At 43.4% G+C, this 12,779-nt stretch overlaps 1 protein-coding gene across 5 annotated transcripts in view; it reads right to left on the bottom strand.

Annotated features, from left to right (window-relative positions):
* The window catches only part of Tec (tec protein tyrosine kinase), a 94,624-nt gene extending 85,601 nt beyond the window's left edge, over positions 1-9,023 (bottom strand). For 3 of the 5 annotated variants that reach the window (XM_048363933.1, XM_048363932.1, XM_048363927.1), the window contains exon 1: positions 3,786-3,810. The gene's annotated coding sequence lies outside the window, so the exon portion shown is untranslated. Of the gene's footprint in view, positions 1-3,785; positions 3,811-8,807; positions 8,829-9,002 lie in introns of those variants that run through there. The other 2 variants (XM_048363929.1, XM_048363931.1) reach the window with 2 other exon arrangements.
* Between the last annotated feature and the right edge of the window lie 3,756 nt (positions 9,024-12,779).

Below are 12,779 nucleotides of genomic sequence, written 5' to 3' on the forward strand. Positions count from 1 at the left end.
TTGTCTTCCCTGAGCTCACTCATCTATAAAATGGGCCTAATTCAGACAGGTCCTTTGCCAAACAGAGGCAAGCCATTTCATTGTTGGTGGTATATATAAAACACTCACAGAAAAGCTCAACGTTCTTTATAAGCATTAGCACATGAATCCTTCTGAAGTGGACTATTAATTATGTGTCATTATGCTTTGTTTAACAGGTGGAAAAAGATGAAGCATGGGAACAGAGTTAATAGCTGACACAGAAATTCAGCTGGGGGGGGGAAAGGGGGAAGTACAGCCTAGGCTTTAAACATTAGAACACAATATCAAGAAAGATGTCAAGGAAAACCTAAACAGGAATTCTCTCTACTCTAGTTCTTATCAAGAAATCACACCAACACAAAGTTCTCTAATGTCACTGGTTGCTTGCCTGCATGCCTTATTGGGCCCAGCTTATTCACACAGCCCAGAAACAGAGAAATGAGTAGGAGGGCTACAGTTTCCCAAAACTACCAATGCCTTTCTGGCTCACAGGAAAGTCTATAAACCCTAGATCAAGTGCAGAGGTCAAAGGGAGCTGTGTGGTTACCATAACAACCTCTCCACCTTTTGTTTCTGATCCTTGGAGACATTTCCTATCAAAATAATTCACTTAGAATTAAATATATTTTATACATACACACACACACACACACACACACACGAGAAAATAATCCAAATGGCCAACAGCTAGAGAACATGGGATGAAGAAAACACTATAGTAGACACTACACTACAGTACACTAAAATGAAATTATCACAAGAACACAGCCTCTGACTGAGTGGTCCAAGGTACATCTGTAATCTCAGCTTCCTGGGAGGTAGAAGCAAGGGAATCATGAATTTGAGGCCAACCTGGGCAAAAAAATAGTAAGACCCTATCTGAAATAATAAAATACAACAAAACAAAAGCAAAGGGGATGAGGCATTTCTCAATTGGTAAAGTGCTTGCCTAGCAGGTGTAGGACCCTGGATTCAAATCCTCAGTGGCACAAAAAATAAAATAAAAAGCATAGCCACGCTAAATGGGCCTATCAGGGTCTTCTAATTGTATGATCTGACTTATTACTGGGTACATTCTATGGCCTCAAGAGTTCTAGCTGGACCTTCTCACCTCACCCAACACAAAAGCAACACTGTCCACCTAAAAGGTCCAAAAAGAGGTAATAAAAATTTCAGATAAGTTTATGTGGCTAGTGCTTCTGATACCTGTGTCCTTCTTACAATACAAGAATCCTAATTCCCAGAATAGAATTTTGAGGAAATTCCCCAAGGATATAAGGAGAAAAGAAGGCTAGCCACACTACTACTTTTTATTAGATGGAGTGGGGGAAGTCTTAGGGAATAGCTCAGTAATAAAATGCTTGCCAAACACATATGCAAGGGCCTGGGTTTGATCCAAATTAAGAATTTTTCAAAATTATGTCCAAAAGTTGGAGCATATCTCAAAACATTAGATTAGCATGACAGAATCACATCTAATATTTTACAAGGAAATGCTCCTCAAATTAATTAAAGTCTAGAAGGTTGCTGAGTACTTTTAAGAAGTCAAATGATAGACATAACTGAGAGGAGGTTCACAAAGATTCTCTCTGGAACATTTTTGAGTTATCTTTAATTTCTTCTTTGTAAGTATCACTATTATTTGCATGTTCTAAAAACAAATATATAAAGCTACAAAATTTTGATTTAGGGGCTGGGGTTCTCAGTTGTGGGGCTTGAACTCAGGGCCTAGGCGCTAGAGCCTGAGCTCTTTGTGCTCAAGGCTAGCACTCTACTACTTGGGCCACAGTGCCACTTTCGGTTTTTGAGCAATTAATTAAAGATAAGAGTCTAACTGCCCAGAGATAAGAGTCTCTTTCTGCCCAAACTGATTTTGAACCATGATTTTCAGATCCCAGCCTTTTGAGTAGCTAGGATTACAAGTGTGAGCCACTGGGGCCCAGCTTGGTTTTTGTTTTGTTTTGTTTTTGAGACAGGGTTTCACTTATGTATCCCAGGCTGGCATTGAACACACTATGTAACCCATAGTACCATAAAATCCAACAAAATCACAACACTATGCTAAGAAGTATATGAATAGAAAAAATGCCAATAAGCCAGGCACTGGTAGCTCACCTGTGTAATCCTAGCTAACTACTCAAGAGGCTGAAATATGCGAATCACTGTTCCATGCTACCCTGCCAGGACCATCCATGGAGACTCTTATCTCAAAGTAACCAGCAAAAAGCTGGAAGTGGAACTGTGGCTCAAATGATTAAGCACTCACCTTAAGCAAAAAAGCTCAGGGACAGCACCTAGCCCTTGAGTTCAAGTTCAAGCCTAGTACCAACACACACACACACACACACACACACACACACGTCTCTGTGAAGAATATTAAATAATATGAGAAACAATATACTTGGAAAAACTTACACTGTTTCCACATAAAATAAAATGAAAGTCAAGAATTTCATGAATTTAGAGAGTAAACACAGCTTGGATAATTCTGACCAAATATTTCTTGTAACTGTGAAGTGCCCCCAAATTACCTAGAAAACATCATCAGTGCATCAATCAAGTATTTATCAAGCACTGTGCTTTCCCTAGAGTTGACTATCTATCTGAGAAGACAAAAAAAACTCATGTGAAATTCTTGGGACATGAGAGAAAAAGATACAGCACAGTGAGAAAGGTTGCAATGGTTCAAATATTTTTCTCAAGAAAGAGAAAAGGCCTGTGGCAACCATTTCAATTCATAAGGGCTATTGGGTTCTAGCTGAACAAATCCACCAGCTATCATCCACCAGCAATGAAGTCTCTACAGCATCTGGTCCTGCTCCACTGCCGCCATCCCCAGCACTCCTATTTTCAAGCTTCCCAATGTACAGCTGCCCTCCCTGGGGCTGGGAGAGAGAAGGGCAAGCTGTGCCTTTGCTGCAGGTAGGGTGGTTAGAGACAACATTCTTCCTGTGCAGCGGAGGCTGATGTTTGCCAACACTGCTGTGTGTAGTTACAGAGAATACTGAGGCTGTGAGGCTATGGGGAGAGAATGCTGGAAGGTCACACTGCATGAAGGAAACCTGAAGTGACTCAGTGGGTAAACTGGGGCTGGGAAAGTTGCAGGGAACAGGGGAACTCAGTCATCTCTACTCAGCCAGCCAGAAACAGGAAGTTGGTACACATTCCAAGAAGGGCAGGAGCTTGAAAACCAGAAGAGAGGGAGGATCCTGCTGCTGGGAAAAGAGCTGTGTGGTACACTGGCCTCCAAAAAAACCACCATACCTGCCCCTGAGGCCACCCCACCACCAATGACACCAGGTGCAACTTTCTAGTTGAACTAATACAAGACCTAAAAGCTGAGCCTCACTGAAAGGAGAGGCCAAAGTGACATAATGAGTCTCCTCAGACAAGCTAAATTGAGAAATGGGAAGGAACAAGAGCTCAATGACTGGGAAGCTAAGTCCAAGTCGGTTTGCCTTCATTTCAACAGTGATCAACTGGTAGAGGACACTTAAGAGTTGGAATCTGAGGTCCCAACTGGGCCTAGTGAGAATATATGCCTAGGTGGGTTTGGGGCCTAGTGAGAACATATGCCTAGGTGGATTTGAACATGTTGATTTGTGGGAAAAGGCAAGGAAGATGGCAACCACTGACCCCACAGAACAACCCAAGGCTCTGAGTAGAGGCTGGTGAAGAAATACATATTCCAGGCACTAGTGGAGGCTTAAACAAAAACCCTACTTCTCGGGCTGGGGATATGGCCTAGTGGCAAGAGTGCTTGCCTTGTATACATGAGGCCCTGGGTTCGATTCCCCAGCACCACATATACAGAAAACGGCCAGAAGTGGCACTGTGGCTCAAGTGGGCAGAGTGCTATCCTTGAGCAAAAAGAAGCCAGGGACAGTGCTCAGGCCCTGAGTTCAAGCCCCAGGACTGGCCAAAAAAAAACAAACCCTACTTCTCACTACCTGCTACGAATCCAATAATATGACAGAGATCGAATTACATATATATATTTGTGTGTATGTATGTACACACATACATGTGTGTGTATATATATATATATATATATATGTATGTATATATATCAGCCATAAGAGAGGAGACAAAAACATTTTACTGGGGTAGACTGAACAAGGAAGAGAATTTGACTAGAAGTCTCTTTAGAAAGCTAAATTTCTCCATATCCCTTCAGCTACCATAAGATGTTAAGTGACTGCTTCTTCTCTACTCATAGTAAAAAAGAAAAAAAAAAAATCCATGAATTTCCTCCTCATCCACCCTACCTCTCAAAGTCTCGTAGTACCTCAGGCACTAGTCAGGTGACTTAGGGAAAACAGCATGGAAGGGTCACTTGAACATCTGCACACTAGAGGCTGAGATGTAGTTTTCTTCTTCACTTAGTTCCCAGTATCACTGAAAGCCAGGCTCTCTTTCAACCTCAAGAAGACTGTAAGCATCTAAGGAGTCTCTGTATCACCCTACACTGAAGTTCATGGCCAAGGAACACATCCATCCTTTCAACTTCTGAATCCCCCATTCTTATTGGAATGTAAACAAAAAACCAAAGGCCTCTGAAACACGAGAAAAGCCTCTCACATGAGAGAAAATTGAACAGTAAAAAGACAAGAGCAACTTTTGTAAACTGAATCTACACACAAAGGAAGAGAAAGAAAAACAGGTACCCCAAAACACTTATTAAGCAATCTAGAGAGATTAGACCCTCATCCAAAAAAAACAGAGAAATACACAGACACACAAAAACAAACAAGCCAGGTAGTTGGTGACTAATGCCTATAATCCACGTTACTTGGTTTGCTGAGATCTGCTGAGATCATGGTTCAAAGCCAGCAAGGCAGAAATGTTCCAAAAAAAAAAAAAAATACCACTTCTCTCCAGCTAACAACCAAAAAGCTGAAAGTGGAGATGTGGCTCAAATGGTAAAGCACCAGCTTTGAGCAAAAAAGCTAAGGGACAGTGCCTAGGCCAGCAATGGCACTTCTGGGAGAAGACAAAGAAAAAAGCTTTTAACTTACAATATTAAAAAGATAATTTCAGTCATTAAAATTTGGAATGCCTAAGTAATAAAACTGGGAAAATCTCCCCCATAAGTAGCTTAAGGAAGTAAAAGGACAGAAATTACAAAAGGGAAAGATAATTAATTAGAAGCCTAATTCAAAATATCCAATATTGAACAAGAGTTTCTGAGAGAAAAGTCAGAGAAAATAAAAAGAAGAAATTGCCAAAGAGATCATTCAAAAAACCATTTCCAGTCAGGCACAGTGGTTCACAAATGTAATCCTATCTACTCAGGAGACTAAGATTCAAAGGTTCAAAGGCAGCCCAGGCAGGAAAGCCCATTAGACTTCTGATTTCTAATTAACCACACAAAAAAAAAAAAAAACAGAAGTAGAACTGTGGCTCAAAGTGGTAGAGTGCTAGCTTTGAGTACAAAAGCTCAGGGACAGTGACCAGGCCCTAAGATTAAGCCCCAGGACCAGCATATCCTCCCCTCTACCCCCACCCCCGCCCAAAAAAGGAAAGGAAAATAAAAACATGTTCTAAACTTTAGGATTTAAGTTTCTAGATTCAAAGAGCGCAGCACAATGAGTGAAAACAAGCACTGCATCCTAAAATTTAAGGACTGTGGACAAAAAAGAAAATTTCATAGTTCTGCAGAGAATACAGCTAGTTGTTATATAGCCCATACATAGACTGACTGCAGGCAAAAACTGAGGAGTCAGAACAGTTTGGGATTTCTCAATAGCAATACCACAACCTAGCATGCAATGGAACAATGCTTTCCAAATTTTCCATCCTGGAATTCCACACTCAGTCAAACTATAAATTAGTGGAAAGGAGATCTTTTCAGGCATTTATGATCTCACAAAGACTCTTTTCCAAAGCTCTTAAAAGATGAACACTACTAAAATGGGAGAGTCCACCAATACAGAGGAAGGGCATACAGATATATATAGATATCTATAGAGAGATATATAGATATATATATATAGAGAGAGAGAGAGTGAGGGGGGGGGAATCCCAGAAGACTCAACCTGATGGGAATCCCCAGCATGCTAATGAGAGGACCTCTCAAAGACTAAGTCCTATATGTAGAAGACAACCACTTCAAATTATAGCAAGCCAGGAGGTTCTAGGAAGACTTTTGAAATAAAATAAAATTGATATAAGTCCTAACAGACTTCAGTGTTTTACAAACAGACCAAAATTTGTAGACTGAATTGACGGGAGTATAAAAGGAACAAATGAAGTAATTATTAATTCCAAGGAAGAAAAAGTCATGCCTGATTTAGGTAGTAATATTGATCTAACCACTCATCAATATTCTGTGTTAACTACTGGGAAGATAGGAAAATAGGGAAGCTATGCTAATGTTGGGGGTGGAAAGGAAAAAGGGCCAACTCATACTCTTCCACAATGGGAAGTCCACAGATACTGCTAAAAACTGAAAAACGCAGGAAGTATCATCTACCCTCAATAAACGCCAACAAATTATACATCCTTGTTTTTGCCTGGATATAAATCAGAAGAACAAAACAAAACCACATTGAATTCTCTGCCCATACATATTTTTATCTGTTTGCTCTTTTATCTCCCCAATAGAAACCTGCTTTTGAAAGATTCCATCTTTGTCTTCACTAAACCAAAGAAGAGAGAAATTTCCTACACTTACACCACATATGTAATTTATGACCATCTGAGCTCTGAGTGGTCAAACATGGTAGAAAAATTAAAAGCAATAATCCATTCTAAGGAAAGACTTTTTGAGCCAAGGCAAAGGTAAAAAGGCAAGTGAAGTTTGGAGGTAAAGCAACAACTAAGCCTCTCTCTCCTGGGTTATTTTTTGTTGCTACTTTCAACAATGCCCTTCTAATGACATAATCACATGGAACAGGATAATTTTACAACTGCCAATGATCATCAGCCAAGTTCACTTCTAACAGACTTGAAGACCCAATCTATGACCCTAATTCAGCCAAAACAGATGGTTCCCAAGACTGCTGACTCCTGCTCAACTTCAGTTTTTCCACATTGCCCCTTGTGAACTGCACAAGAAGAGCTCCATACAAGCCATCTGACAGTGTCATCCTCAGGCATGGCACCCACAGGGACCCAGCACCAAGCTGAGGATCAATACCAATCAAGGCTCCCTGACCTAAACAAAAGGTTCTTCTGGGAGGGGCGCCAGGGAGCTAGAAGACCACCAACCTGGTCAATCTGGAGGAACCTGTGTGCAGACATGTTAGAGGACCAAGGAAAAGGTTCTTAACACCCTGGATGCCTGTAGAAAGGCAACAAGGCCAGTAATTTTCTCTAAGCATCAAAGTAGGCCAGTCACTGCCCACAACCCATCCAACTTCCCCTTCAAAGGTCACTGTGAGGAGTAAAGGTTGCCATACTCTGAGGTTTATGGTAGTTTGATAAAAACACAGCCCCCACCCTTCAGTAGCAAAGTACTGAGAAAACAAGACCATCTGCAAAAACAAGATACATTAACATTCTATATTCTATTGGAGAAGACTCAAATTTTCTAGGCTAAGGATGCATGTAGGGCAAAGGTTTTGCCAGTTACAACACAGCACTGATTTGCATGTGTTTACACTTGTCCTGTGCAATTTATGAACCAGAACACGTACACACCAGGTAGGAAGAATGAAGCTCATTAATATAAACACTCTACAGTAAACATCCTGAGTTGGCAAAAGTAGTAATACTGATTGTATTAACTGGAGTATGGGGGAAAGAAGTCTTTTGTAAACATTGAGAATGTAATTTTAAAATACTTTTAAATACTTAATGGAGAAAATTACCCTTATTTTTCCCTTTTTACTGTTAATTTAATTTGGGTGATTTTTTTCCTCTTTTCCATTTTCAGAAAGGACTCACTATGTAGTCTAGGCTAGCCTCAAACTCACCATCTTCTGTCTCAGTCTCCTGAGAGCCATAATTTCCTTTCCCCCACATAAATACAGTATTCCACGCTATAGCTACTTATTACTATCATAAACTAACTGTTAAATCCCAAAATTTGGGATTTATTTGGGTGTTGGTGCTTTATCTTGTCCTTTTCCCCTTCCAAGCTCTATAGGAAAGAATCATAAAGAAGGTAGCAAACTGTCAGAATTTCCTAACAGGAAAATGAGCACTCACTGGAAAAATATGGAGCATATGTGCAAAATGTATAACTATGTTGGACAGCCTTCAAACCCACTTTACCACCAGCCATCCTGCGGTTACAACTGAACACTAAGATCAACTCTTCTGACCAAACATTCCACTTGGCAAAGAAAGATGAGACTGCTCCTAAACTTGATACACCGAGGGCAAGTCTGTTATCCATAAAAATAAAAAGTGAAAAGGAAATTTAGCTCCAAAGTGTACATTCTAGGTATGAAGGGGGTTTAACTTTTCCTGATATTCCCGGAGCCTCTGGTTTCCAACATCCAAATCTATGTCCCAGAAAAGAGGGGGGGAACAAAAAAATATAAAATGAACTTGATGGGGTGAGGCACTGGGACACTGTGGAACGAACACCTTGCTGGATTCTCCCAAGTTTCGATCACGAGAAGAGGAGTCAACCTTGCCACTGGGCTGGGATGACAACCCAACGACAGTGGCTGCGGCCCAGAGCCGCCAGGAAGAAAGGAGGGGGACGGGTGTTCCTAACTAGAACTTAGCGCTGGAGCCAGGGAGGCCGAAACGCGGCCGCCGACCGGAAGGCGGGTCCGCACGGGGGCGCGCACCTGTCCGGTCTTCCTGGACCGGAGGGACCGGTCCCTCACCTGGCCCGGTCGCACCTCGCCCGCGCAGCCGCGACGGGAAAGCTAAGAAGGCTCTCCCTGTTCCACCACGGTCTATCCCTCGGCATATGGAAGCCACCTGAGTCCCCGCGAGCCCCTGGCCCGCCATGCCACGCCACGCCACGCCACGCCAAGTCCCGCCACTCGGACAACCCCAGTTCGCCTGTGGTGCCTTACCTGGCGGGAGCACGCCGCTGCGCCAGGCCGCGGCGAGTGCGAAGTCTGCCGCGCTCAGCGCGCGGCGGAGAAAGGCCAGCGTTGGCCCCGCCCCCAAGAGCTCCGCCCCCGGGCGACCAGCCACGCCCCCGAAAGCTCCGCCACGCCTCCTAGAGACCAGCCCCGCCCCTGAACGACCAGCTCCCCATGACGCACTGCTCCGCTGGGGGCATCGACTAGCCACGCCCCCGAGCGCTCCGCCACTCCCCAGAGCGACCCTCCCCGCCCGATGGCCAGGTTCAGGTCCACACAGCTTCTGCGGTTACCAAAGTAGGTCGGAAGCGCGCTGAGTTTCGGGAAGCGTCGCGTTTGTTCTCCGACGCTGCATTGGGGCTCCCTAAGTCCGGCTGCCCAACGCGGGGCCATCGACCCGCGGGGACTGGGAGCTGAAGCAGAGCCACCTATGGGTGACAGGGAGCCCCGCGGGAACCAGAAACTGCGCCTCCCCTCGTGCTAAGAGCGGCCCTGCCAGCCCGGTGACTGGGTGCCCCGCGTGACACGGGGACCAGAGGGACGCGAGCGTTTTTCCATGAGAGTAACTGGAGAACACTAGCAAACCTGAAAGCACCGGGGTATAAAATAGTGTCCTGTGAGCTATTCCTGTATTACCTCTCGTTTTCTACTCCTGAGGAGTAGAACGCATTCGTGTAAGACTCATCATGTGCCAGGCACTAGCCTAGTTTCTTAATACTGTATTAAAAATTCTATGAGCTGGTAATATGGCCTAGTGGGAGAGTGCTTGCATTGTATACATGAAGCCCTGGGTTCGATTCCTCAGCACCACATATATAGAAAAAGCCAGAAGTGGCTCAAGTGGTAGAGTACTAGCCTTGAGCAAAAAAATAAAGAAGCTCACGGATAGTGCTCAGGCCCTGAGTTCAAGTCCCAGGACTGGCAAGAAAAAAAATTCTATGAATGCCAGGCGCCAATGTGTCATAACTGTAATCCTAGCTACTCAGGAGGCTGAGATCTGAAGATCCTGGTTCAAAGCCAGCAGGAGCAGGAAAGTCCATGAGACTGTTACGTCCAACTATTTTTTTAAAAAAAATAGAAGAAGCCAGAAATGGAGCTATGGCTCAAGTGGTAGAGCTCTAGCCTCCAGCAAAAGACCTCAGACCCTGATTTCAAGCCAGACTGGCACACACACACACACACACACACACACACACACACACACACACTATGAGCCAACTGCTGATGGCTCAAGCCTCTAATCCTAGCTACACAGGAGGCTGAGATCTAGGAACCACAATTCGAAGCCAGCCTAGGCAGAAAAGTCCTTGAGACTCTTATCTCCAATAAATTACTCAGAAAAAGCTAGAGGTGGAGCTGTGGTTCAAGTGCTAGAGCTCTAGCTTTGAACCAGAGAAGCTCTGGGACAGCGCCCAGGCACTGAATTCTAGTGCACAGACTCACACACGCATTCTATGCAGTGTAAGTCATCAGAATCTCTATTTTAGATGCCATAAAAATGGGACAGAGACAAGTAACATAACTTGCCTACAGACACCCAACTAACAAATTGAGAAACTGAGCTTCAGATCTAAGTCATCCTCCTGGGGAGTCTTGGGGGATTCACCAAAACCAGAGTATTCTACAAATGCCATGAAGTGTCACAGGCCTAAAATATACGGGACAAGGCTCTCTCCTCAAGATACTTTCATTCTGTGAGGAGAAGATAATAAATAAGTGAAAAAAATCAACATGGCCCAGGCATGTAAGATAATAGAAACAAAACCAATTGAAACTGTCTTAAGGATTTGGATGGGGAGAATAATGAAGGGGAGGGTGGTCAGGATACAGTGCCTGTATGTGTGGAAATCTCCCCTGTGTAACTGATGTTCACTAAACATTAATCATCAAAAAAAATTGATAATAGCCAGGGGTTGGTGGCTCTTGCCTTGTAATCCTAGCTTTTCAGGACTAGCCTAGAGGGAAGAAAAGCTCAGGGACAGTGTCCAGGTCCTGAGTTCAAACCCCAGGACTGGAAAAAAATTATTATTATGTATTTATTAAGTGTGCTTATGGTTACAGTTAATATTGGTAGAATTTGATCCAAATTCATGTTCTGTGACTCCAGAGGTTGTGATCTTGACCACAATGTTACTAAGCAATTTCTCATTCTTAGGTTTTTCAGCTTTCCTTGAAGTTGTGTCATCATTCTTACTTGACAGCTGTGGCCTGATGATCAGTAGCTGCTATTTCATCACTTCCCCTTCATGCGCTGAGGTAGGTTTTCAGATCTTAGTATGCAAGACATTCCTTTGGACTTGCAGAATGCAAAAGGCATGGAGAGAAAAATAATATGAAAATTACATCAATTTAAACCTGGTCAAGAGGAATCGACATTAGTGTTAACTCTGAATTACAGAATATTTTTAAAAGTAGTTTTAGCGGGGCTGGGTCGTATACATGAGGCCCTGGGTTTGATTCCTCAGCACCACATATACAGAAAATGGCCAGAAGTGGCGCTGTGGCTCAAGTGGCAGAGTGCTAGCCTTGAGCAAAAAAGAAGCCAGGGACAGTGCTCAGGCCCTGAGTTCACAGCCTAGAACTGGCCAAAAAAAAGTAGTTTTAGCAAAGCAAGTGCAAATTGCAACTACTGGAGCTGAGCATATCTTTTTTAAATAAAATGAATCTCTCCCTTCCTACTACTAGTTACTTAGTTCCTCCCTCTTTTTACAGTTCCTTTCCCAACTGCCACAATAGCTCTGTGTCTCACATGCTTCCTCTTGGTGTTCACTTGCCCCCTCTAGGGACCAAGCATCCACTGGCCACTTCTGCTGGGGGTTTTCTTTGCTTTCCTCCACATAGCAGGCCAGGAAAAAAAAAGGAAAATGTTAGACAAGCCACCTTCCCCAAGGTACTACCACTGGACAATGATGGATGAGAAGTGCAGAGTAAATGCCCCAGTTTCCTTGTTCCTTGGGTGGGACATCACTGAGGCATTTCCCATGACACCCAGCAGGACTGAGGGCCAGTTGGCCCCAAAGATGATCTGGTCATGAAGGCACCCTTTATTTCCTTCCCTCCCATCTGGTCTCACTTCCCCACTTCCTTATAGGTACTGTCAAGAATCCTCTCCTGAATAAATCATTTGTAATAAAATCTTTGTCTGGGGACTGGGGAGAGATCAGCCTACTTGAAGATGATCGAGAAGAAAGACTAGCACAATGCCTGGTCTTCGTAAACACAGAAGGGCTGGGTGCCAGAAGCTCATGCCTATAATCCCAGCTACTCAAGAAGCTGAAATCTGAGAATCACAGTTGGAAGCCAATTCAGGCAAGAAAGTTCATGAGACTCTTATTAACCACCAAAAAGCTGGAAGGAGAGATGTGACTTAAGTGGTACAGTGCTAGCCTTGAGCAGAAAAGCTAAGGGACAGTGCCCAGGCCCTGAGTTCAGGTCCCAGGACAGGCATACATATACATACCAAAAAAAAAAAAAAAAAAAAAAAAAACCCCACAGGGGAAAGGTAACAAGCTGGATGAGTTTTAGGTGGAGAGATACTATGGTCCAGCTTCAAATTGAAAAAAATAGGAGTGAAAGCAAAAGCAAGTGCCGCCTAACTCATATTCTTTCCTTCTCACCTTTGAAGTCATGTAAATCTGACTTTCCATTCACTTTACACAGGTGAGGTGAATTTGCTCTTCATTTTAACTTCTTCACAGGCAACTATGGCTGACTGAATCTGAGCCCCCAAAATTAATCATTTAAATCCCTAGCCCCCAATGTAAC

The sequence above is a fragment of the Perognathus longimembris genome, chromosome 16 (genome assembly GCF_023159225.1).
Source record: "Perognathus longimembris pacificus isolate PPM17 chromosome 16, ASM2315922v1, whole genome shotgun sequence".
Classification (NCBI taxonomy): domain Eukaryota; kingdom Metazoa; phylum Chordata; class Mammalia; order Rodentia; family Heteromyidae; genus Perognathus; species Perognathus longimembris.